Below are 23,764 nucleotides of genomic sequence, written 5' to 3'. Positions count from 1 at the left end.
CTGATCTCTTTGTTAAATACTTTTGTTTACACTACTTCTAGTGAAGTTCAGATTCATCGAATTACTTTAGTTTTCAAAACCTTTGAAGGATTTTCTTAAAGCACAAGAAATGCCCCCATTATTAACGCTTAGTGCATTTTTAATCAAGTTACATTTGCTTAGAAATGAGTCATTTGTAAATCTATACAAGCTGAGTTGAAATCTAGGCTGAGATGACAACTATTGTTCTGATTCAGTTTGATAAAGCTGCTGGGTTTCTTATACCTGGGGCCAGAAAGTAGAAGAAATCGACTTGAATTTCACCTGAATTACATATAAATAGGTTTACACTTCCCTCCCTTCCCCCCCCAGTGTGAATTGCCACAAATTGCTTTCCCCAGTTTGAGAGAGCATTCTAATCTGTTACTGCCAAGAAAACCAAACAAACACACAAAAGCAAACTTACACAAGAAGTTATTTGTGCCATAATATTTGCTTGTGGATAATGACTTGAACACCCACACCAAGTCACTGTTCACCTCATTCTCTAACAGCTGCATTTCTGATGCTGCAAATGCACTAAGTCAATAAAGGCTGACACCAAAAAGTATCTCACATGAAGATCAACACTTCCATTCTCAGGTAAATTTTTTTTTTTTTTTTAAAGTAATATATAGAATAAGCTGAAAAAGTAACATATTTTACATGCCTAAGTAGACCTATGCTTTAAGTACATCTGTTTAGTGCAAATTAAAAAAAAAAAAAAAAAAAGAATGAGGAAATAGCCAGCATAGTACCCATCGTTGAATGTTAAGCCATGGCTACAAGATCGCAGGTCCATTTTCCAGCCTGCTCTTCAGGCCAAGCCAGAAAAGGAGATGGCACAGAGGCAGGCAAGCTGGTACCACACAGCTCAAAAGCAACATGGACAGTCAGAAATGGAAAGACAGTCAGCACAGAAAGACGGGCTTCTCTCCTGAGGGCTTTCTGCAGCACAGGAGACTGCAGAGACATCCTCGTGCTCCCATCAACTATTACTAAGAACATGCACCAGTAAACAAATCCATTTTAGGCAGAGAAAAATGTTTCATTCACTTCCCACAGGTGAATGTTTTCTTCCTCAAAAATCTTCCAAGCAACTCATTTTGTGGAAGCTTATGAAGAGTTTTGCCATCTACCTTTACAGATCTCAGGGCTTTATTTGCTCTGCAGCATACAAGTGCCAAGACTTGTTTATATACACAGTGCAACTGCTAGAATTGCATGGGAAGCTAACAATTCACTAATACCTGAAACCAATTAACAAGCTTGTAATGTAAATACGTTCTTCTAGTTAGCAGTTTTGACATAGCTATGTCCACTTCTAGACAAACCTTTAACATCTGTTCCTTAAAAGGCCATTCACAAAGTGCTGTTGCAAAATATCTTGTCAGAACATTAAACTTTCAATTTCTCTTTGAGATTCTCACCTGCAGAGAAGCTGTAGTTCAACTCTGTGCACACAGCAATCCCAGTCAAGGTGCTAGGTAAGTCACATTAGCTTAATGTCTTTGACAAAAGCACCCCGTCCCCATCATCCAACAGCCACAGAATCAATCAAACAACCTGCAAGATCATCCAATCCAATTGTTCTCCTATTATCACTGCTACCACAAGCACTAACCCATATCTCATAGCTCCTCATCCAGATGCCTCTTGAACACTGCCAGAGGCAGCGACTCCACCACCTCCCTGTGCAGGGCATTCCAGTGCCTGACCACTCTCTGAGAGAAGAAATTCTTCCTTATGTCTAACCTAAACCTCCTCTGGTACAACTTGTGGCCATTTCCTCAAGCCCTGTTTGTTGCTTGGGAGAAAAGGCCAAACCCCTCTCATCACAACCTCCCTTCAGGAAGTTGTAGAGTACAATGAGGTCTCCCCTGAGCCTCCTCTTCTCCAGACTCAACAATCCCAGCTCCCTCAGCTGCTCCTTGTAAGTCTCATGCTCCAGACCCCTCACCAGTTTCGTTGCCCTCCTCTGGACACATTCCAGGGCCTCAATGTCTTTCCTGTAGTGAGGGGCCCAAAGCATAGTAACATAGGCACTGTTACTACACTACCAAGGCTCAACTCAATGACTACATCTCGTTCAATCATTCTAACACCACATTCACACCTTTACAACTTCAGAAGAGCGCCCTGAAGTTATGCACTTCAGAATACTGACAGAAGTGTGTGGCTGTGTTGACCTACAAATTAAGCACTTGTTAGCAGAGCAAAACTCCATTACAGTGAAATCTTGCAGGGACTGCCAGCAGCTCCCCTTGTCTTGGGAAGAGACTACACATCAGCCACTTGCCTAAGGTCTAATTAGTCACCTAGTAGCTATACCAACCTTCTTCCACATTTTCATGAATTAAAAAAAAAAAAAGCCACTCGAAGTAGTGGCTAGACATCCAAAGGTGGCTTGTCCTGCAATTTTGTACTAAGGATTGCTTTAATCAATGAATCACCTCAGATAGCTCTCTCCTTGATACTAAAATCTAATCACAGATATTCTGCCTACACCCCTTACAATTCCAGCAGGTAAGAGAAGGCTTGGTGGTACTGCTGAATATGGCAACACCACACACATGACATCCAAATAATGCCATCCCTTGCTTCTAAAAAATGTGTTTGTTTGTTTTTAAATTAGACCTCAATTTTAATTTATGTTGGTTTCATTTTGTAATTGTGGTGTTTGGAAGCCAATGTTTCCTTGCAAGAACCAGACCTGAAAGTTTTTTTCGGCTTGGGTCTCTGCAAGCTATCATAGTCCATAGCTGGAAAAATGTGGTCTATTCACAGAAGTGGCCCATGTTGAGCAATAACAACTATTCTCAAGAACTTGGGAATAATGAGAAATGCTGCATCTGAGGGCAAGCTGGGAAACCATTACCTTTTTTTTTTTTTTCCCCACATCAGAGAAATGCAAAACCTTCTCTGGAATATAGGGAGGACATTTCAGCTATTACAGCTCAGCCTTCCCTAGTTTAATTTCACACTCCATTGTAACAGAACTGCCTTCTGCTTACCACATGCTTATGCCCACCTGACTTAAACAGCACACACTTTGAACACTATCCTCATCTGTATGACAAGATAAAAATTATGGAGTTTAATTTGAAGTTGTCTTCCAAAGAAATACAGTTTGCCTTGACATCATTCCAAACTACTGAAGTAAATCATGGTCAGAAAGCACATACGCAGGTTGCTCCAAAAGTAACGCCTCCTAACTGCTTCTGCAGAAACTACAAAAGACATAAGAGCATTATTTGATAGCACAAATTTTGTTACAAAACACCCTTTTTCAACATAATCACCACTATCAGCCATATATTTTCCATCAGAGATGAATAAGAGCTGCATGCCACACTCAAAAATCTCCATGGCTGTCTGGAACATGGCTTGCCTTTCACATCACTGTTACCGCTGCCAAAACACATCACCCACCACCTCACTGCGCTTATAATCCTCTGCTGGTCTCCATAAGCATCCACCATGCGACAGTGAATGTCAGTGGGCACCATCTTTTTTCCTGCATGGAAGAATTCAATGACACATCTTTGCTTCATACATACTTCCATGTCAGACGCCACTTCGTCAGATTGCTCCTCTGCTGCCATCTGTCACACAGCAACAACAGGTAAGGGGACACTGTTGGGAAGGTTCAGCCTCTGCTGCCGTGGGCCAACGTCATAAGGTAGGAGACATTACTTTTTGAGCAGCCCTCATATAATCTAATGATTTAGGCTTATGAAGTAGTATCTAGAATGACAGGTGTAGCAGGCACTACAAAAATAGGAAAAATGTAGCCTTTGTGCACATATTTAAGCTAACACAGTCATCTTCTCTGCTACCCACAGAATAAAAGTAAGTGTTTTCAGAAAACTTGGGTCTTTCAAAAAAGAACAATATTTAGAAGTGACAGAATTTCTCAAGTGATTAGGAAGCTGTAAGCATAAGAAAGCTTTTTTATATTCCCTTCTATTTATAGTACATCTTTATCTTATAATTCATTAAAAAAACACAAACAATGGTTTAAGCCCTTAATTCCTACACAAAACAAAATTTAAGTTGTAGAGGTCATTTTTGCTCAGGGAGAGAGAATTAGGGCTCTTATGAAAAGTAATACAGGAAAATTGTGATACAGAAATCTAATCACTGAGGACAAAAACTTACCCATTTCACTGAGGACAAATATTTTTGCTGTGACAAGTCACATACACAAAAGACATCTACCTGCCATAAACATTTTAGTGTAAGTTTCAAGCTAAAAAAAAAAACCTCAAGGAACTTGGCTATATTTGACTACTGTATACAACTGTCACGGTTAATGTTTCTAAGCAGCTCACTGCAGGAAAAGTAATCAAAGCTGAAGAGTGAAAGGGAAAAAGCAGCAGAGATGAAACTAAGCATCTTGTCAAGGAAGATAGCAACACGGCTAGAGGTCACTGATTAACAAGGAGAGGGAAGGGAGGAATTCTGGAAGATTCCTAGCTTGACTTCTCTATAAGGATAAGGCAGAGCACTGCCTGAAACAAGCACTACCTTCTGAGGGGTAGAAGGAATGCATACTGACAGGATGTCAGCATCACAAGAGGACAGGTGCTCAGTGTAACTTAAACCCAGCTCCAGGGAAAGGGAATGGCAAAGCAAGCATCCCCCACCAGGCCCCAAACTGCTTGGCAGTGAAGGACTTAAAGGTATGCCTCCATCTGCAGTTGTAAGACTTGAAGAAAAGAGCACTCTGGCATCTTGTCTTCCCACAGAAAAGCAAATGCTACACCACGACCAAAGAAACCTGGAAAGCCAGTGGCTCATAACAAATAAGACTCATAGAAGAAGAGAAAGAAATGGCAGTGCTTTCAGACATATACAGCATTAAGACTAATAAGAAGCATTAAGAGAACAACAGCAAGTGCAGCAGAAAGCCAGCAGCACGGGGTTCAGGAAGACATTTTCAAAAGGCACGTTGCAAATTCTGTTTGACAAGGAGCAGAGAGTTTGGGCCACAAAACTGTCTACAGCAGCTGATGCAGGAAGGTGGCTGTGAATTGGACAAAGGACAGGGAGACAGCAGGAGGCACTGTGCCTTCAGCCCAGCTCCTGCTGTGCCATGAGGATGGAATACATCAATGCTTAGCACCCTCACATTCCCACCCCAACCGAAGCAGAGAGCTCATCTCTCACTGAGCACCTGCACAGGTCAGGATGTCATGCCAGGCCTCCACGTACCACTACAATACACCATTACTGACCATTTGTTTTGCAGTACACTAGAACAGAAGGCTGGCAAGCCCTGGGAAACCAAACACCCAGAAAAGCTTGTCTTGCTGAAAGCTTAAGTAAAGCAAAAACACCACTTGAATACCTTATAAAGCATGGTTCTTAGCTGAGAGCGCTGTGATCTTATCTACAAAGAATGAGTTTCTTCCCTTAGCTTCTGATACAGAACATGACCCCTCCTGCATAGAGCTTCAGTTACTGACAGCAGACACAATCAAGCCTTCCTTCTCCTACAGCACATTCCACTCTTCAAGGTACTCTTATCTTCCAGCCTTGCCTGCAGAGACAGCAAGCTTCACTGCTTCAGAAAATATGTCAGAGGTAAGGTGGCCATTTTTTTCCCCCCACTGGTAAGTATTCTTCTCTAGGCCTGTGACTATTTTCATCCTTGAGTTACAAGGATAGACTGAGCTTTCTTGCACCAGATGACCCTTGAAGATGTCCACCCTACTTGTATTAAGTGGCCACTAAAGGAAATTCTCCAAGAATCTCATATAGCATAGTTTAATCCCATGGACTGCTGCTGTCTTTTATATTAGGTTGGTTGTTTTCTGGTCCGTTCCCAGGAAACAAGGAAAGGTCACATACCACAGATAAACCTTCCACATATCAGCTCATTTTGTTGCCTTAAGTCCTCCAAACTTGGAAGAAGCAAAGCCCAAATATATATATTTTTTAATTTATGTTGTACCTCATTTTGCAACAGAAGCTAAATTCATAGCCTATGAGTGAAATTGGTACATAAATAGAGGAACTGCAATGCAACAACATTAGAAATATAGAAAAATTACTCTCCTATTCAGATTATTTTGTAAATTCTTGTTAATTCAGTCATTTTCTGACAGACCTCATTCACTGGAACAAGTTCTGATGAAAGATTTTACTAAGCTATCTCCCAGCTCCTTCGGAATCAATGTTGCCGTGTATGATAAATAGCCTTTGTTATCTGTTTGGAGTATCAGGTTACCAATTCCAATCCCATTAAGAGCATGAAAGCACTGTGTTGTATTCAGTGACGTTCATTACTCCTGCTGCTCATCTGTGCCAATTCCACTACTTGAAATACATAGCATAAACGTGCAGCTATTCATTAAAGGTTTCTGTCCTCATTCCCAATGAAACCAACGCAAAGGCTTTGACTGATGTGGAGCCTTGGATGAAACCCAAGGCAAGCACACACACCACATAGAGGGAAAAATTCTGATGAGTGAGGATGTGTTTAAAAGAGCCACACAATCACTTTCTGATGGGCAAGGACAAGGGCATTCCACTACTGCCATATGTTTTTCTTTCCATGTCAGTTATTCTAGGCAGAAAGGCTAATTAGTATTGTTAGCCATTCCATTTCAAAGGCACATTTAAACAATTGGTACACTGGTTCCCAATATCATCGTTTATATATCAGGAGCTCTGGCATATTCCTATTTTATTCTCCATAAAGACTTTAATATGCACAGACATCCAAGTTCATTATTTTTCCTTTCTTTCACATATCAGAGAGAAGCAGGATAAGCAAGACAAGCGTCTCTAAGGATCTCACAAGTCTTCAAGATGCACTGATCTACAGACCAGGCAAATTTAATATAAAACAGATGTGAGTTACTACAAGTATTCTCCCCTCTATTTTCGTTGATAATTGCTTTCCTTATTTCCATCTCCACCCCTTCTTTACAGAGAGTGGTGAGGTGCTGGAACAGGCTATCCAGAGAGGCTGTAGATGCCCTGTCCCTGGAGGTGTTCAAGGCCAGATTGGATGGGGCCCTGGGCAGCCTGGCTGAGTATGAAATGAGGAGGTTGGTGGCCCCGCATGTGGCAGGGTGGTTGAAGACTCATGATCCTTGAGGTCCCTTCCAACCCTGGCCGTTCTGTGATTCCCCAAACACAGCACCATACTAATCAGTGTTAGTATTCACCTACTAGAGAACAACTATACATTCACTAACTGCCAAATTACATGCGGCGTTTCTATAGCTTTAATATAAACAGGAAATACAAACGGAATGAAATATCTACTTTTCAGAAAGCAACACGGAACACTTTGCTCCCAATCTCAGTTTATTTAGGAGGTGGTCCCAATCAGTGCAGGAACGAGGGGGAGAAGGGAAAGCTGGTGCCATTTGTTGAAGATTCCCAAACAGGCTAGTGACAAGAACAACAGACAGACCCTCCAACTGCCAAAGACACACTGTCTCCCCACTTTGGCATAAGATGCATAACATCTGGCTGCCCAGCAGAGCAGAGTTACAGCTTTTCTTTATCCAGACTCACAGAACTGCTGACCGATGATAAAACAAAAAGTTTCAAGAGGTTGCTCCAAAAACTCCAAGCCTCCATTGAACAACAGCTTGAAAACGTTGTCAAACACTTCAAGAGTCCAAAAGTCTTCTAGCAAAAAGCTTTCCATTCAGTTGAAACAAGAGGAAGTCACAGATCAAGACTAAAAAGAAACTTGCAATGAAGTAAGCACCAACATTGCCTCGCCATTTTAAAACCCAGAGGTGCAGTGAAGTGTACGCTTGAAATACATCAGGTACTGTTGCAGTAAGGGGAATGAGACACAAGGTTACACCTAGTACAGCCTTCAAAGGCAGTAAATGAATTCAAACTGCAACCTCAGCCCTGGAGCAAGGGCAAAAGCTGGATGGAAGTCAGTTACATTACACATGTCTAAAACTTCCCTCCCCTTTCCTCTCAAAGAGGTAGTAAGGCATTAAAACCTGACATCTCAAAGCACCAAAAAATCATGGCTGCTGACACTGGGAGAAAGAACTGCCCTCTCAAAAGCAGAAGTATTACATCACAGTACAAATGAGCAACGCTATAGCAGAGGACAACATTTGAGCTTACCTTTAGAGTTATGCCATTTGCTTGCTGATGAAAAACCAATTACTCAAGTACCTCATTTATTTTTTTTTTTTCAAAACACAAGTGTCCTCTTAGTGCATCTGTATGACCACTTTCCACCCATTATAAAGGAAAATACTCTTAACTGAAATACATAGTACTGTTGATACAGTAATAGCCTCACTCCTCAAATGCATGCTAGCCCCACAAAGAAAAATGACAAGGATATTCAAAAGTTTATGATCGTAGAATAGCTCACGTTAGAAAAGATCTTACAGATCAAGTCCAACTGCAACCTAATCATACTACCTTAACTCTAACAACTCTCCACTACACCATGTCCCCATAGCCCCTCTGGTAAGATTCCCCTGACTCCCAGTATCTGAGACTTCTGAAAAAAGGGCAAGATTTTAAGATCTGGTTAGCAACTACAAGCTGAGATCCACCTTGCACAGTGGACTCCAACATAAGAATCTAAAAAAATCAATTATAATACTTGGCATTAGCAGCATACTACTGCATCATAATACACATGCCTGTGTACGCAATTTGTCTTTTTATTATTATGACCTGCTATCATAGGTTGAACTATGGAGTGCTTCCCAAACTCAACCTGACACAGTACAATATAATTAACTCCAATATTAAGACAGGTGACTTCACCAGTAATGATTTTCAACTAAAACTAATTCAGCAATGAATAGTGCTAACTCTGCAAACACCTGCATATTCTGTTAAATATCCCATATATTTCAACAGTAAAGAACTTCCTAAGAACCTGTATTTACTTGTTTAAATTACAGACCTGGTTTGTTACACTCAGAAGAAAACCGCAGAGATGACCTTCTGTCCTCATTACTATTCTTGTGCTAAAGATAGCATAGAGAGTAAAAATAAATAAATCCCAACAGCATTAGGAGTTAGACAATGTCATATTGAAAGATACCCTAAATGATGAGCCTTATGCGCTCCTGCCAGCCAGGATGGCAGTGGGTTAGAGGGGAAGGTGGCATTTAAGTGCTCACTAGGTGATCTCTTTGTAGCAGGCTCCATTTCCAGCTGTAATCACTCACTGGCCTTCACTGGATTCCTGAACACTCTGGAATAGCTCCACAAGTACTTAAGTGGATGGATGGTACAGGTCACTGGAACAAAACTTCTTTTCTCTCTTGGCCAAGGCTCTCTTTCAGCGCATTCTTTTGAAGTCTGTGCCACTGAGGAATCAACAACAGCTGAGAAACATGTGTTATCATACAACACTGAGCACAGCAGCAATACTGCACAGCAAGACACTTTTGTTCAATAATCCTGGACTATTGGAAAACATTACAATGTCCTCTGTTGTCTATAAGCCCTTTCTCTGAGCACGGTAGGAAAGAAAACAGATTCCTCCCCCCTTTAAGTTGTAACTCCAAGTAAAAAGGTAAATGAAGCAGGTTTCTTATGTGCCTCCCCATTCCGAAGACTTACAGCACAAATTTCCTCATCTCCTCTCAGATATATTCTCCCATCTCCACATTTACATTATCACAAAGACAACTTGATGCTTATCAAGACTGAGCAAAAGTAACAGCAAGAGGGCCCAGCCCACAAACCCTGTGGCAGCTGCGACAAGGAACTGTAAGGTACAGCTCAAAACCATCTTCCTTCCCGAGGCAGCTTAAGGGCTCCGATCTCAACTTGATAAGTAAGAAACTGGGGCAAGCAGAAGTACTGCTCAGCTTGGCACGCACAGGCAATTCTCCCCCCTCCCCACGATGGATCAGTACAGAGAAAGGTGCCATACAAACATCTCAACAATGGCAAGAAAAAATACTGTAAATACAGAAAACAATATGCGAGTATGCTGTAATTGACCAGCAAAACTATTCTTGTCGGAGCTGAGAGATCAGTACACACTTAGAAGGGGGTTACGAAGGATGAAAAGAAATCAGGTAATTGCGGAACTGAACATGAATACAGACTGCCTGCCTAGACGGTGGCAGCGAGGAGCTCATATAGGCACATGCAAGAAGACAGCAACTTGTACCCACAGCTGCAAAACAGCAAGTTCCTACAGAAAAGCCTCTCATTCACAGCAGAGAAGCACTTCCAGCAGGATCGAGCCCGTTGTTTACAAAGGCTGCGAACCTCAAACGGCACAGGAAAGGCAAGCACTGAGATCACAGTGTGTCATGTCAGGCTGTAAGGTCCTGGCTTGAGAGCTGTAAGATCCAACATTTCAAGAAAGCCCCAGAAAACCACACAGCATTTACATTTAGTTTCAAGATAGAGATCTTAAAGACTTAAGAATCTCGGCAAAGACCTAGAATTAGAAAGCAAACAAAAAACCCACGTACTAAGCCAATCTCTTAATTACAGAGCTCAAGAAACAGCCAAGAGTTGCACACATCCCACTGAGGGGGTCCCCGGCCCATTCTCCACCCTGCAATTAAAGCTCATGGAATTTCTTTTTGGATAGCCTGAGAAGTAATGAGCAAATTCACACCCCAACAAGGTATCACCGAAAAAGCACACAATATTCTCAAAGCATAAAGGGGATAAAAAGAACTTCAGTCTCAAAACGGTGACAGCAATGCAAAAATCTGGTGCACTGTCATTCAAAATAAATACCGATCATCAGGAGTGCTGCTTTACAGCTTCCTAAGAACAAATATTAGCACAAGAATAACCATCAGCTGACAAGCATTCCAAATCACACCAAACAGAGCAATGCATTTGCACAAAATTATCCCTGAAAATTGTGTATAAGAGCACTTTAGTTATTCTGAAAGTCTCCATGTCCTACAAGGCACAGCTAAGACAACAGCTTCAGTAAAGGTCACACTGCCATTCCATGGCAGAGGCAGGAACAGGACCCGCTGTCCTCGGCTCTCAGCACGACTTTTCAAGATTGAGACTTCTCACTAACCATACTTGGTTAGTTTACCCCTATCTATTTTCCCTGATTACAAAGTTTCTCATCCCCAGGAAAGATCAAGAAGAAATCACACAACCGTGGTCAGGTTCTGTTAGGCTTATGGTGGTGGGAAAGACAGAACTTACACGAGTGTAGGAAGCAAATCTGAGCCTCGCTGTTGTTGGGAGGGCACACAGCTGAACACCACAGTGACAAGCAGTCATTTCCGCTCCCCTAAGCCAAAGAGTCACTGGATACACAAGGTATCACTAACATAAAAATAAATGCTTCCAGTTCAATCCCCAGCCTATTTTATTATTAGCTATAATTAAAGTTCAGTAAGAAATTGTAGCTTCTCCCTTTTTTAAAAGAAGAGAGAGACAAACAGGGCTTCATCTGGAACCAGGTAACTCCGCAGTCTCAAGGAACAGAATCTATCAAGAAATAACAACGCAGCCATGAGCCACAGTTCTCCATTCAGACCAAAGGAGCTGACCTTATCTTCCCAAACTACACATTCTCGACCGAACCAACAGCCAGGCTTCGCTTCCACGGCGCCCAACACAACCACACCACCACCCACCCCATTACTTGTGAGCACCAAACCCCTGCAAGCAGGTGTCTCGGTAGGCACAGCCTTCCCAAGGCGTGCTCCAGCACCAACACGGCTCCACACAGTCCCAACTAAGGTGTTAATCTGTCAAGCCCTGACACATCCACAGTTTCTAGACGCGATGGGTGACAGGTGCAATTCCAGAGGGGACGCTGGAACCCATCACGTTCCTTCCGCTCTCATCTCCTGTACCAACAAAGCCCACCGGCAGTGTTGAGCTGCTGGCATAAGGACGCAGCCCATCGCTGAGCAGGGACAGGCCACCCCAGCCCAGCCAAGTCCCGGATCACCACAGCCATGCTTCAGGGCTGCGCAGACCACAGCGTGGGATCCATCTTCCGCCCTGCAAAGTTCTGCCTCCTGCTCGTCCTGCTGCACTGCTCCTGCCCCAGCTTTTCTCAGCGTCCCCCCCCCGGCTCTCACCCACCACAGATAAAACAGAACCTCACGCACTCCCGCTGGCGCAGCAGCTTTTCTTTTAATCTTTTGCTCACTGTGGGGAGCGAAAGAAAAGAGGAGAGGTCGGGACGGGAACGAGCGATTAATCACGGAACGAGTCGTCACCGCCTGGAGAGGAAGGGAAAAAGAGACCGAAACCAAACGGTCCACGTCGCAAAAATTCAGACAGGAAAGCGAGACCCTCTCGCCGGGCACAGCACGGGGAAGGACGAGAGCTCCCGCGGAGGGAGGGGTGCGAGAGAAAGTCGGTGCTCAAGTCTTTTCCCAAGGACGCAGAAAACAGCCCGCGGCGCTCGAAGGAACGCAAAGCCCCAGCGCCGGGTAGGGAACGGACGAGGAGCGAAGGAAGGAACCAAGGCACGGAGGGAGCGCGACGGGAAGGCGCGGCAGAGTGCGAAGAGCAGCCAAAGCGGAGAAAAAGCGAGGGGAGCGGGGAGCGGGCAACGACAGCGAGAAAGTTGGCGGCAGAGGGGCGGAGAGGGCGGCGGGGCTGAGGACCCGCCGAACCGCGGCACGCAGAGCCCGAGGAGCGGCGGGACCCGACTTACCGCTCCGGCGGCCGTCCCGCGGCGGCTGCGGGCAGCGCCAACGGCTCCGGCGGCCGCCGGCTCCGCCTCGCGCCTGTGCCCCGCGGGGGGCGGCGCGGCCGGCCCGGGGCGCAGCGCCCGGGGGCTCGGCTCGGCTCTGCCCTCCGGGCGCCGGCGGCGCCGCTCCTCCCCCGGGCCCGCCGAGCGGGTAGGTGGGCGCGCGGCTGTCCCCCGCGCCGAGCGGCGACCGCCCCCGCCTCCTTCCTGCCTCTGCCTCGCTCCCCTTCACCGGGAGAGACATGTAACGGAACTGGGACGCCAGCACGGCATTGTGGGAGCTCTTAAAGCCGCAGCCGCCCGCTGCCCCCCGACGCCGACGCTCCCGGCTCGGGGGCGGGCAGGCAGCCGCAGCCTGTCAGGGAGAGAGGCGCTGCAGCCCCGCCGAACGGCGCAGCCCGGCACGCACGGCACCGGCGCCCGGCGCGCTCCGGCTCGGGGGGCAGGCCGAGCTGAGCCCGCGGCTGAGGCGTGGACGCGGCCGTGCGGACCTCTCCCTCCTTCTCTCTCTTTCTCTTATTTTTCTTTAATCGCCGAGATTTTCCTATTGTTTCTGGAAGGAGCAGGAATGCCTTTGTTGCTTATTTTTAACTGAAAGCCGGCAGGCAGTGTTTGCTATTGTTTCTGCCTTGGGCTTTTGATGATGGAAAATTCCCCGGAAAAAAAAAAAAAAAAGATAATAAAATAACAACCCAGTGCAGCGAAGAATCTTATGCAGGAGGCTATTTTTGGCACCAAGTTTCGAGCAAGAACTTTTTAATCAGTTGTGTGTTTGTACAGCTTGGGATAGGAAGATGACTGTTCCTAAGACGAAAAGAAACAAAATGATTCACGGGTGTTTTCTGCTGTCTGCGTGCACTTGCACAGGGCCTGGCACTGCCTCCCCAGCAGCAGTGCTGCCCAGCTTTGCCCAAGGCCAGGCCTTTGCCTTGCCATCCTTATGGCACATCACGCTGATGGTTTGCAATGGAATCTCTCAGAACTCTTTCAGCTGTTTTGGTTACTAAGTGATGGTTGTCCACCAGTGGATCTGGATCTTGGGTTATGATCACATCCTAACTTTATACTACTGAGCATATTTGTTGTAAGCATGCCTGGCAAAACAAAAAGTTCCTGCTGAGAAAGTTTTCAGGGCACAGAAGGATGTAACTTCTACGCCTGACGCACCTCCGAGCCTTCTTGTGCTATCTTAGACAGGAGGAGCTGCCAGCTAGTTTTTGTAGAGGCCATGGGCACATATAATGAGGTATGAGTAAGAAGAAATAGCAGAGATAAGGTGAATCAGTTCAGGAGCTGGTGGTCTGCATGTCAGCTGTGTACACACCTTGAGTTGTAGAATATCCCGAGTTTGAAGGGACCCTCAAAGGTCACTGAGTCCAACTGGACGAAGTTGTGTGTGTGGACAAAGGACCACACAGACATCAAACCCTATGTCTGAAAGCAGTGTCCAAACACTCCTTGAACTCCAGCACTTGGTGCCATGCCCACTGCCCTGTGCAGCCCGTTCCATGCCCACCGCCCTGTGGTGCAGACCCTGTCCCCAACCCCAGCTGTCCCTCCCCTGACACAGCTCCGTGCTGTTCCCTCGGGCCCTATTGCTGTCCCCCAAAAGAAGAGGGCAGCACTGCAAATATGTGAGCTTATGAAACAGGAAAAATGCGATACGGAAGGGATGCCTCCAGCAGTGGCCTCAGTGACCGGTTTTCCTGCAGTCTACAAGATGAGATTAGTTCGCACTAAGCATTTCTAGCCATTACTTTCAAGGGTATTAATAAAGATTGTTGCCAGATAAAGCAGGAAAAACAGACTGCATTTTCCAGATAGACTGCTTGTTGCAAATGTTTAGCTAAATTTTCCTGTAAAGCTCCTGAGAAGTGCTGCGCTCATAATACTGCCGCTTCCTTTTTTTTTCCTTAAGCAAGTAAACACAATAGAAGCTGTAAAACTCCTGTAAGATCCTTTCTCAAAATCCAGCCTCCTCAGGAGCTCCTAGGAAGGAAGGATAGCGATCTGAGAAACCGATTATTGTTGGAAGGAAAAAAGCCTTTTTCAAGAAGTTAATGGTTTACTGAAAACAAGTACTTGATAAGTCATTGGGATTGTATTGTTTACCACTCCAGGTGTTCGCAGAACATCAAACACCCAATTTTATATTGAAAGGGATCTTTCTGATTAGCTTCACAGCCTATCAAACAGTTTTCATGCCCTTGCTATCTAATTTCCTGTCAGAAAGTTTAAATTTAGGGGAGAAAATCACCCTGCTATAGAGGATAAATTCATGGCCGTAATGAAGAGGCTCTTGGTGAAGACGTTCAGAGCATATATAAAAAGGCATAAAAAATGTTTATGCTCGGTATTGGCTGGGTGTTTCACTTACTGGTTGTGACAGTTTTTGTAGCTAGAAAGAGCGCTGACATTTCAAATATTCTAATGTCTTCATTTCCCTCCTTCCCTCATGTAATTTAGGTTTTAAAGGCACTAAAGATAACACATTTCTGCTTCAAAATAGCGTACGTGAAATTTTCAGGGCACTTTTTGCACAGATTGTGAAACCAGTATGTCCAGAGAGGACATCAAATACAATTTCATGAGTGATTTTTCACATTAAAAATTGAACTCCTTGGAAAGGTGAGATGGTGTAAAGATAGAGAAAATTGGTTGTATCGTTGGGACTGTGTAGACATGTGGCATTTGATCAAGGCCAGCTCCAACAGTGAAGATGACAATGGCCATTAAAAAGGAAAAAAAAGGGGGGGGTGGGCAGGGGGAGTGGGAGTTGGCTTCAAATCCAGCCATAAAACAAGGCTGGATTGTATAAATTCCTCCACTAGGTAGCATAGCATCCTAGATGCTTGCTGAGCCATACTGAAAGAACAAGAGCCTGTTTCCCTAGGAAGTCTGTGAGTAAGGTATGGTAGAGGGGTGCTAAATTAAACCATCAGAGGGCAAGACTTTGTGCTGTTGTGGGATGTCTCTGCTGGGGCAGGCAGTTCCTGGGACCCAATGCCTACCCCAATCACTTCCTAATTTAATTACATTATCTATATTCCTCAATAAGCTGTGTATTATTCACCTTGAGTCACTCCTTCCTTTGTACGTTGCTGAGAAAGGTACAGGCTCTTAATTCAGTAAAACACTCAGGCACGTCCTTACATTTTTGTAGAAATGCCACAGACCTAGCCAGAGATATTTCTTTTTATGATCTAGGTCACTGCTTGGTGTATTTGGAGACAGATTCCTCATAAAGATCCTACTACCTGTTTACCTAAGAGTAATTAAGGAATCCTGGGCAAGTAGTAAAAGGTGCTCTCAATGCTGGCATTGAGTGTCACACACCAAACTCCTTGTACTACACAGGTGTGCACACAGAGTCTTGCACACATGTTCTTAATGATGACAAAAGGGAGAAAATGGCCCACATGCTTTTTGGTTATGTAAGCTTTCCAAGAATTATGTCTTTTTGACCAAACCCAGGAAGAGAATGTTCCTGAAGTTCCTTAATTTCCTCCTCTTCTTGATCTGATCTTCTGTTAGCACTGCCCTTTCCTCTGTCATTTCACCTTGAGAAATCCAGTTTCTCATTGGGCTCTTTAAATTTAATCCCGAGTATAAATCAAGCTCAGTCAGAACAGAAACAGCTCTGTATGAGCAGCTATGAGCAATCAGCTCAGCCTTCAGTACCATGCAATTGCAGTAAACTGCTCGTGGTCAGAATAAAACAACTCCATCTCTACAAATGCTTTCTTGAGGAGAAATAAAGTAGGTCTGGATTCAGCAAACTATTTAACTGTGTCCATATATTTAAGGATATGAATGCTCTCAATGGGACTGCTTGCATGATCAAAGCTATCCATGCACTTAAGTATTTTGTTGAATTGGTTCCATAGTAAATAAGTCTGAAATGATACTCAACGAGCAGAAAAACAAGCTAATTTGGGGGAGTGGAGTTAATTTATGTCCTGCAGTGTATTTGCTTTACTTTAAAATGAACATTTCAAGAGGCTTTTTTTTTTTTTTTTTTTTAAGATAAATCTGCTGTCTGAAATTCAGGGGAAGCAAACAGTCATCAAATTAGAATTTAGGTTAAGTGCATTCTTCAAGCTCTTTCTCATTACTTCTGTTATTCTCTTCAGTTAGCACTTATTTCTTGGAGCCTGAAAAGCAGTATTTCCTTGTTTCTTCTCCAGGTTTTCTGGATCCTGTTATTGGCTGTTTGTAGAGTATCAGTGACATACTGTGTTAGATATAAGTGAAAAAGCTTGAAATCCGAAAGTCTGATATTCCAAGATGCAAAATGTATTCAATTTTTACTCTATATGGTAGATTTTGGATGCTCCAAGAGACTTGCAGGTTTCAAGACTCAATTCTATATAATAAATCCAAATTAGTTCAAACGAAAATTGAAAATCCAGACTAAATTCCTCTCTCCTGACCTGGCCACATATGTTAACTCACATGAACTGGGGTAACTACCTTGAGTAAATAAGTAGAACAATCTTACATTCTTGTTTTTGCTGTCAATAGCAGCAACAACTTTCTATGAACTATCTAGTATCTCTCCCAAGTAATGGTTCATCTAAGCACAGCACAAATATATATGGGGATAGTCTTAAAAATTTGATATCCAGTGCAAGAATATGGAGTACTTTAGGAGTGATTGACAACCAATTATGTACATCCTATGCAAAAATATAGAAGGAACATTTTAAAGATGGGCATTGAAAGAGGAGAAGCATGCTTGAATGGGAAGGATTCACACAGAAAGCCATCAAAGATGAGGGTTTGGAGCCTATTGTCTATCCTGGAATAGACAATGTAAGTTAGCTTTTGGTGTATCCTATCAGCAGTGAAAATGTTCTGCTTTAATGATAAGCACATATGCCTGCTGCTTCCTCCACTCTGGAAAAACCAAGTAAAACCTTTGTGCAATTCCTTCCAATTTCCCTGCTGTCACGCTGTGTTTGCACTTGGTGTCTTCTCCACAGAGGTGCAAGAGCATCACAAAACTTTCTTCACCCTCAATGGTTACAGGTCTATCATGCAAGATATGCCCCATCCCTGGAGGCATTCAAAGCCAGGCTGGATGTGGCTCTGGGCAGCCTGGTTGGCAACCCTGCACATAGCAGGGGGGATTGAAACTAGATGATCATTATGGTCCTTTTCAAACCCAGGCCATTCCATAATTCTATGATATTCATTATTCTGATTAATGCATATGAAAGGTAGTTCTCGTTCTATGCGTCGTTAATCAATGAATGACTTTTTTCCTCTGTTTTTCCTTGATTTATATAAAATCATTGATATAAAATCATTTTCCTCCCTTAGAGAAGGCTTATGAAGCTCCATTCAATCCAGTTGGAAGACAATGTTGAAATCTATGGTGTGCGAGTGAAACATTGGAAACAGCAGACCCCACCCCTGTGCATTAGCCATAAGATTATAAGAGCTGGATGAATACCTTTGAATCAGGTTTTACAGTTTCCTCTGGCCTGCTTAAATCAATCTGCCATGGTCAGTAGCAAACCATAAATTTTAAAGTTCTGTCTTCGGTACATGGCTGTACAAGAATCTCAGCTTTCTTTAGGGGAACAAAAAAAAAGTTTGTAGTTGTCATGGTTACAAAGAAAGACAAGAAAGGCCTGAACCTTGACAGTTCCAAAACCAAAATGCAAATAAGAAATCTAAATGTCATGTGATTCGGAGGGAGAAGTAATCTATATGAGCCTTTAGATACTTAGTTTCAATTCAAATCACAAAGAAGCACTTTGACTATTAAGTTTCATGCAAGTCCTTTGACTAATCTTTTTTTCCAAAACCTGGAAAGAAGGTGTTAGTATAAATCTTGAGCACTGTGGAAGGCTGAAAATGGATTACTGTAGCTGTGATAAAGTATGGACAGCTATCAGCTAAAACAAACAAACATCCCTATGGGAACTCCCATCAACCTTCCCTAGAGAAGCTAAATGGTGGCAGTGACACAACTCAAAGACTGAGGAAACATCTGAAAATCAAGCTACCTAAAACTATTTTTCTGTTGAACATCTGGTTCAGGATAGGAAAAAACCTCTCACAGGAAAAAATAAAAGACAAGAAAAACAATTGTTGTTTTCAAGTAGAAATGAGTGGCAAGCAAAAGATTTTAATTTGGAAATACACAGTTCCAGGAGGTACAATATTTAACATAGGAGTTCATTAGCCTGATGCCTGAAACTCTATGCCGTTATCTATCAGAAAGATTCAGATAAGAATATTCTTTTATAAAATGCAGAAACATTGATCAATCTTTGTGATTCCAATGGTGTTTTCATGCTTTGATTTGTTGGCTTTCTTTTTATTTTTTCTTCTTTTTCTGCAATATGCTTCTTCCTTAGCAGAAGTTCCTCTCTCAAGTTGTGATACAAAGCTTTAAGACATTAAGGTGTCCCTTCGTGAAGCTCATAAACCAGCAATATTTGAAGGGCCTATCATGGTACTGTTGCACGTGATTTATTATGATTATCATTTCCAGTGCAATATATTGTTTTCATGAGCAATATGTTTAATCACTTTCAGTTTATAAATCAGTTTCTCATTCATATGTATGACTTACAAAAGTACACCAAAGTGCATACCTACTATTTTATTATCCATAGATTTCTATCATCCCTTTCATATTTTGCCCTTGTCGATAACTTCTAAAAACTCAATTTTTTCCTACTACACAGTACTTCATCTTCATTAAAAATGGTGGAATAGTGGGGATTACCTGTCCCCTGAAGCATCAGAATCAAATCTAATATATTTTAAAATACGATGAGTGTAGAATTTCAAAAACGCTTCAGTAATTCCAGAGCCTAAGACACATTTTCATAAGTAAGCTAGGGCCAGATTTCCAAAGTTTCTGGAAAATGCAAATAGATGCCTAAAGGGCTTTCAAATACACATCAAAATGGAGAGGGGGTTAAAAAAAAGAAAAAAGAAAAAAGAAAAAAAGTTGTTGCTGAGGTTTCCATATGAAGAAATTTGCATGGAAAAAAAAAATACATATATATTTTTTAGTTCTCATAGATTTTTGAAAAGCTTGGAAGTAAGCACGGAAACATCAACCTGCAACAGATACTCAGAATTATGCTATAGGTGTTCTAAGTCCTTCTAAAAACCTGTCACTGAAAAAAAAAAAAAAAAAAAAAAAAAAAAAAAAGGTTTGCTTTGCAAAATCTGTATTTAACAGGAATTCAGAAGGTTAATACTTTTGTTGAAAACAGTTTCTCTGCTGTTTTCTAAAGTCTTTTCTCAGTCTCATTCCTTACTTTTGTGGTCCATCAGTTGGGAAACATGAAAGGGCAAGATACCTGCTTTCAACAAAGAACCATTTCCCAATCCTTTGGACCTGAGCCTGTCAACCTTCCCCACAGAGAAACAAATTGGATGACTCTTCTAGGATAATTGGGCAGCTTGATGCCTTACAAGTATCTGGAAATCAAAGCTGTGAAAAGCCCTTTCCCAGCTTTACCTGTAGTTGCCTCTCATTGAACACTTTGTTTCTGAGAGGTTTCATTTTTTTTCCTACTTCATGCATAACTGAAAAAAAAAAAAAAATCAAAAAAAAAAAAAAAAAAAAAGCTAAGAGAGTTAAAAAAAGCCAGGTTTGTGAGAAAATGTCAGATATGTGCATTATAAATTGTTGTCATTGAGATGAAAGTTGCCTTCATGCTGCTTATCTCTTCTTTTTTCCTCTCCTTTTTTTACGGTATCTTTTCAAGTCCAAATTCTTCAAAAGAGTTGAGTGCCTGTGTGATGCTCCATCCACTAGCATACATTTATTTACAGACCTATGCACATTCTCACTGAATTAGGATTTTCTAAGTTGAACTTTAAAGGGCTTGTATCTTGGTTTCTTACATTTATTGAAAGTACCTAGTTTACTGGGTCCACATCCCAGGCTGGATGTGGCTCTGGGCTGCCTGGTCTGGACACTGGCAACCATACCCATGGCAGGGAGGTTGAAACTAGGTGATCTTTGAGGGCCTTTTCAACCTCAGCCATTCTATGATTCTATGATTCTATGATACAGGTGTAACATCTAACCCTCATTTAATAATGGTTTTGTTTCCAAGGTGGGAAGTCCTCACTGTGGGTTCATACCTTGTCTTTTCCAACTCATAAATCACACAGATTTGTAGTGAAGTACTGTAACTCCTTGTTATCCTCAGGACACCACACTGTGGGAACAGCAATGGGTCTGATCAACCACTCGGTTGTCTGTGAAGTCTCAGCACAGGAGAGGTTGTGCCAGGTCTCAGTGCTTCCCTGCACTGTCCCCAAGAGTCTCCAATGGCAGGTTTCCCTGTGGGAGCCGCTCTTGTAGAGGCTGACTGGGTGTCCTGATCCAGCTGCCACCTCGATCCTTCACATAACCCACATCTGTGTTCATGTTTCCCGGCACAGCAGAGAACTGAGAACTCTACTGATAGCTACCGAAGGGGCTGTCAGGGATAAGGAAACCTAAATCAGTTATAGCAACTTTAACTTGAGCAGGCCTAATGGTCTCAGTGACTTTAAATGAAATCAGGCCTTTATACTGCTCTGAGGTTCCTCATAGTTTTATGAATGGATGGGAAAAGAGCACAGGTCTGTGTTTTTCAAGGAACGAGTGTTTGAAAGCATCACTGGACACTGTTTAAAAACCACTCCAGTTATCATCAGCAGAGTTGGGAAGCCAAGATCGAGGCTTTGAAATTACATGTTTTCATTACTGTGCAGGTCTGAGCTGCTCAGTAATCAGAGGAACGCTACAACCAAAGCTACAGTTCTAGACACAACCCAAGACCAATGTCCAACGCAGCTGTGCTCTGCTGCAAAGAGGTGCCTCTCAGGAAGCAGGTGGATGCCGCTTTCCTCAGGGTACTTTCTGCACAGCCAGAACTCAGTCTCATGAGAGAGAGCATGAGAAAGATCCATCTTATGGCATCCTGATACAAGGAAGAAAACCTCACCCAGGCTAGCTGAAGGGTAGGGTATAACGGTGCTGTTCTTGCCTATGTGTCTGAAGCACAGTCAAGACTTACCTACCCAAGCCATTACAGAATAGCTGTTAATAGTGGTGCTGTGAGGTCAGCTCTGGGCTGATCAGTGCAAGTTATTTCACCTTTCTGGGAAATAAGTTGAACAAAATGTACCCCTTTCTATAGTAGGGAAGTGTTTCAGTGCAGTTATTTGAAACTGAAACTTGTTTCCGAATAGGAAGCCCATTGTGGCCTAGCCAGTTCCCCTATTGTGGCTCCATGAAGCCACATCATTTCCTGACTCTGCAGGACTTGGGAGCTGCACAGAACAACTCAGAAAGGGATTGCTGCTACTTATGTTCTGTTATGGGGTAGTCATTTAAAACACTAGCCTGCTGTCTTCAGTAAGAGCTATGTACCTGTATCAGAAAAAAGTAGGGCTCCATCTTTACAGTCTGTGTAGATCTTTTGGGGAACTTCCTGGAATAAAGAAGAGCAGAGTCCTGGCAGGAGGGGTCTCTGTCCTGAGACAGTCTGCTGGTGAAGTAGCATGAGGGCACATGCCATATTTTCCTGGCAATAAATTGATTTTTTTTTTTTCTCCAAGAGAATATGTCATGCTCCTATATGAAAACGTAGCTACAAAAACTCTGATAATAATGTTAGTGCATATAATTACAACCCCAGGAGAAGGGTAATTTTAATTTTGGGTCCAGGGCCATATTATCAGAAGGTATGTATCAGGATCACTCATAGAATCATACAATGGCCTGGGTTAAAAAGGGCCACAATGATCATCTCGTTTCAGTGCCTGTGCTATGTGCAGGGTCGCCAACCACCAAACCAGGCTGCCCAGAGCCACATCCAGCCTGGCCTTGAATGCCTCCAGGGATGGGGCATCCACAACCTCCTTGGGCAACCTGTTCCAGTGTGTCACCACCCTCTGTGGGAAAAACCTTCTTCCTAATATCTAACTAGAGACTGGATGGGGATCCAGTCTCTAATATTCTGCACTGAGGAAAAAATGAGCACTGCTTCTGCTCTTTTATTTTTTAATACTGTTCCATATAGCTTTAAGCACAACTCACCAGTGGACAGAATGATGAATATTCCAATGTCCCGAACATGATGGATTTTAATTTCTTATTAAAGAAAGCAGAGGAATAAAAAAAAATAATAGCTTCAGAGGGAACGGCTCTGTTTGTTTTTTTTAAGTACTTACATTAGTCTGGCAGTTTGTTAATTAACTGAATTTCCTTGATTATTGATGTACTTTCTTTATTATATCTTTTATGTCAGACAGACCATCAGTGCAGTTCAAGAGAAAATGAAAGGCATGTAAAAGCAGAAAAAGAGCCGAAATGCTAAATGGAAGGAAGAAAATTGGTATTAAGTATAGGTGGTCAAAAAAGGGGAAAATAGTTGAGCTGAATTAATGCTATTTTTCTAAATAACTCATCTGTAAAAGGAATCTGTTATGTGACATGGTAGAAAATCTAAGTAGAAATTTCTGTCACAAAAACATCATGTCATTTGTGCACTGAAATTTTCTACTGAAATATAAACACAGGAGATGTAAGTAATGCAAGTACAGCCCTCTGAAATTGACTGGATCAATACTGCATGTATTCTCCTTTCCCGTAAAATCACAGCTCAGAGCTGCTTTCAAGTATCTGGTGAGTAAATAAAGGTGAACTGTGTGCCAAACAGGAAAGCAGTAAACACACAATAAATTGATTTAGGCCAATTTTTATTCTTTCAAGCAATTTTAAGTAAACTCTAAATTCTGTTTTTATGACCTGCTCCTGACTTCTGCTGTTTGTTTGCTTTTTCAAGTCTGTTAGTTAGTGTCATGCTTAAATATAAAGATGGAATGATCTTTTGTGCTTGGTGGCTTTAAATTTGTTTCCTACAACTGTAGTTACAGGCAGCAGAGTTATAATGACCATAATTCTAAGGAAAGTGGAAAAATAAAAGGTCCTAAATAAGACTGACTTACTTTTAGGTATAGCAGAAAAGGGTTTCTCAACTAATTAGCTGCCCTTTCAGCCAAAGAAAAAAAGAAACAAAGAGTCAAACTGTTTTAAGATAATCA

At 42.6% G+C, this 23,764-nt stretch overlaps 1 protein-coding gene across 1 annotated transcript in view; it reads right to left on the bottom strand.

Annotated features, from left to right (window-relative positions):
* The window catches only part of RASSF8 (Ras association domain family member 8), a 78,828-nt gene extending 66,089 nt beyond the window's left edge, over nt 1-12,739 (bottom strand). The window contains exon 1 of the mRNA XM_031597168.2: nt 12,650-12,739. The gene's annotated coding sequence lies outside the window, so the exon portion shown is untranslated. The remainder of the gene's footprint in view (nt 1-12,649) is intronic.
* Nucleotides 12,740-23,764: the final 11,025 nt, after the last annotated feature.

This window comes from Phasianus colchicus, chromosome 1 (genome assembly GCF_987193195.1).
Source record: "Phasianus colchicus chromosome 1, bPhaCol1.hap1.1, whole genome shotgun sequence".
Taxonomy (NCBI): domain Eukaryota; kingdom Metazoa; phylum Chordata; class Aves; order Galliformes; family Phasianidae; genus Phasianus; species Phasianus colchicus.
This window is presented reverse-complemented; position numbering and strand designations above follow the sequence as displayed.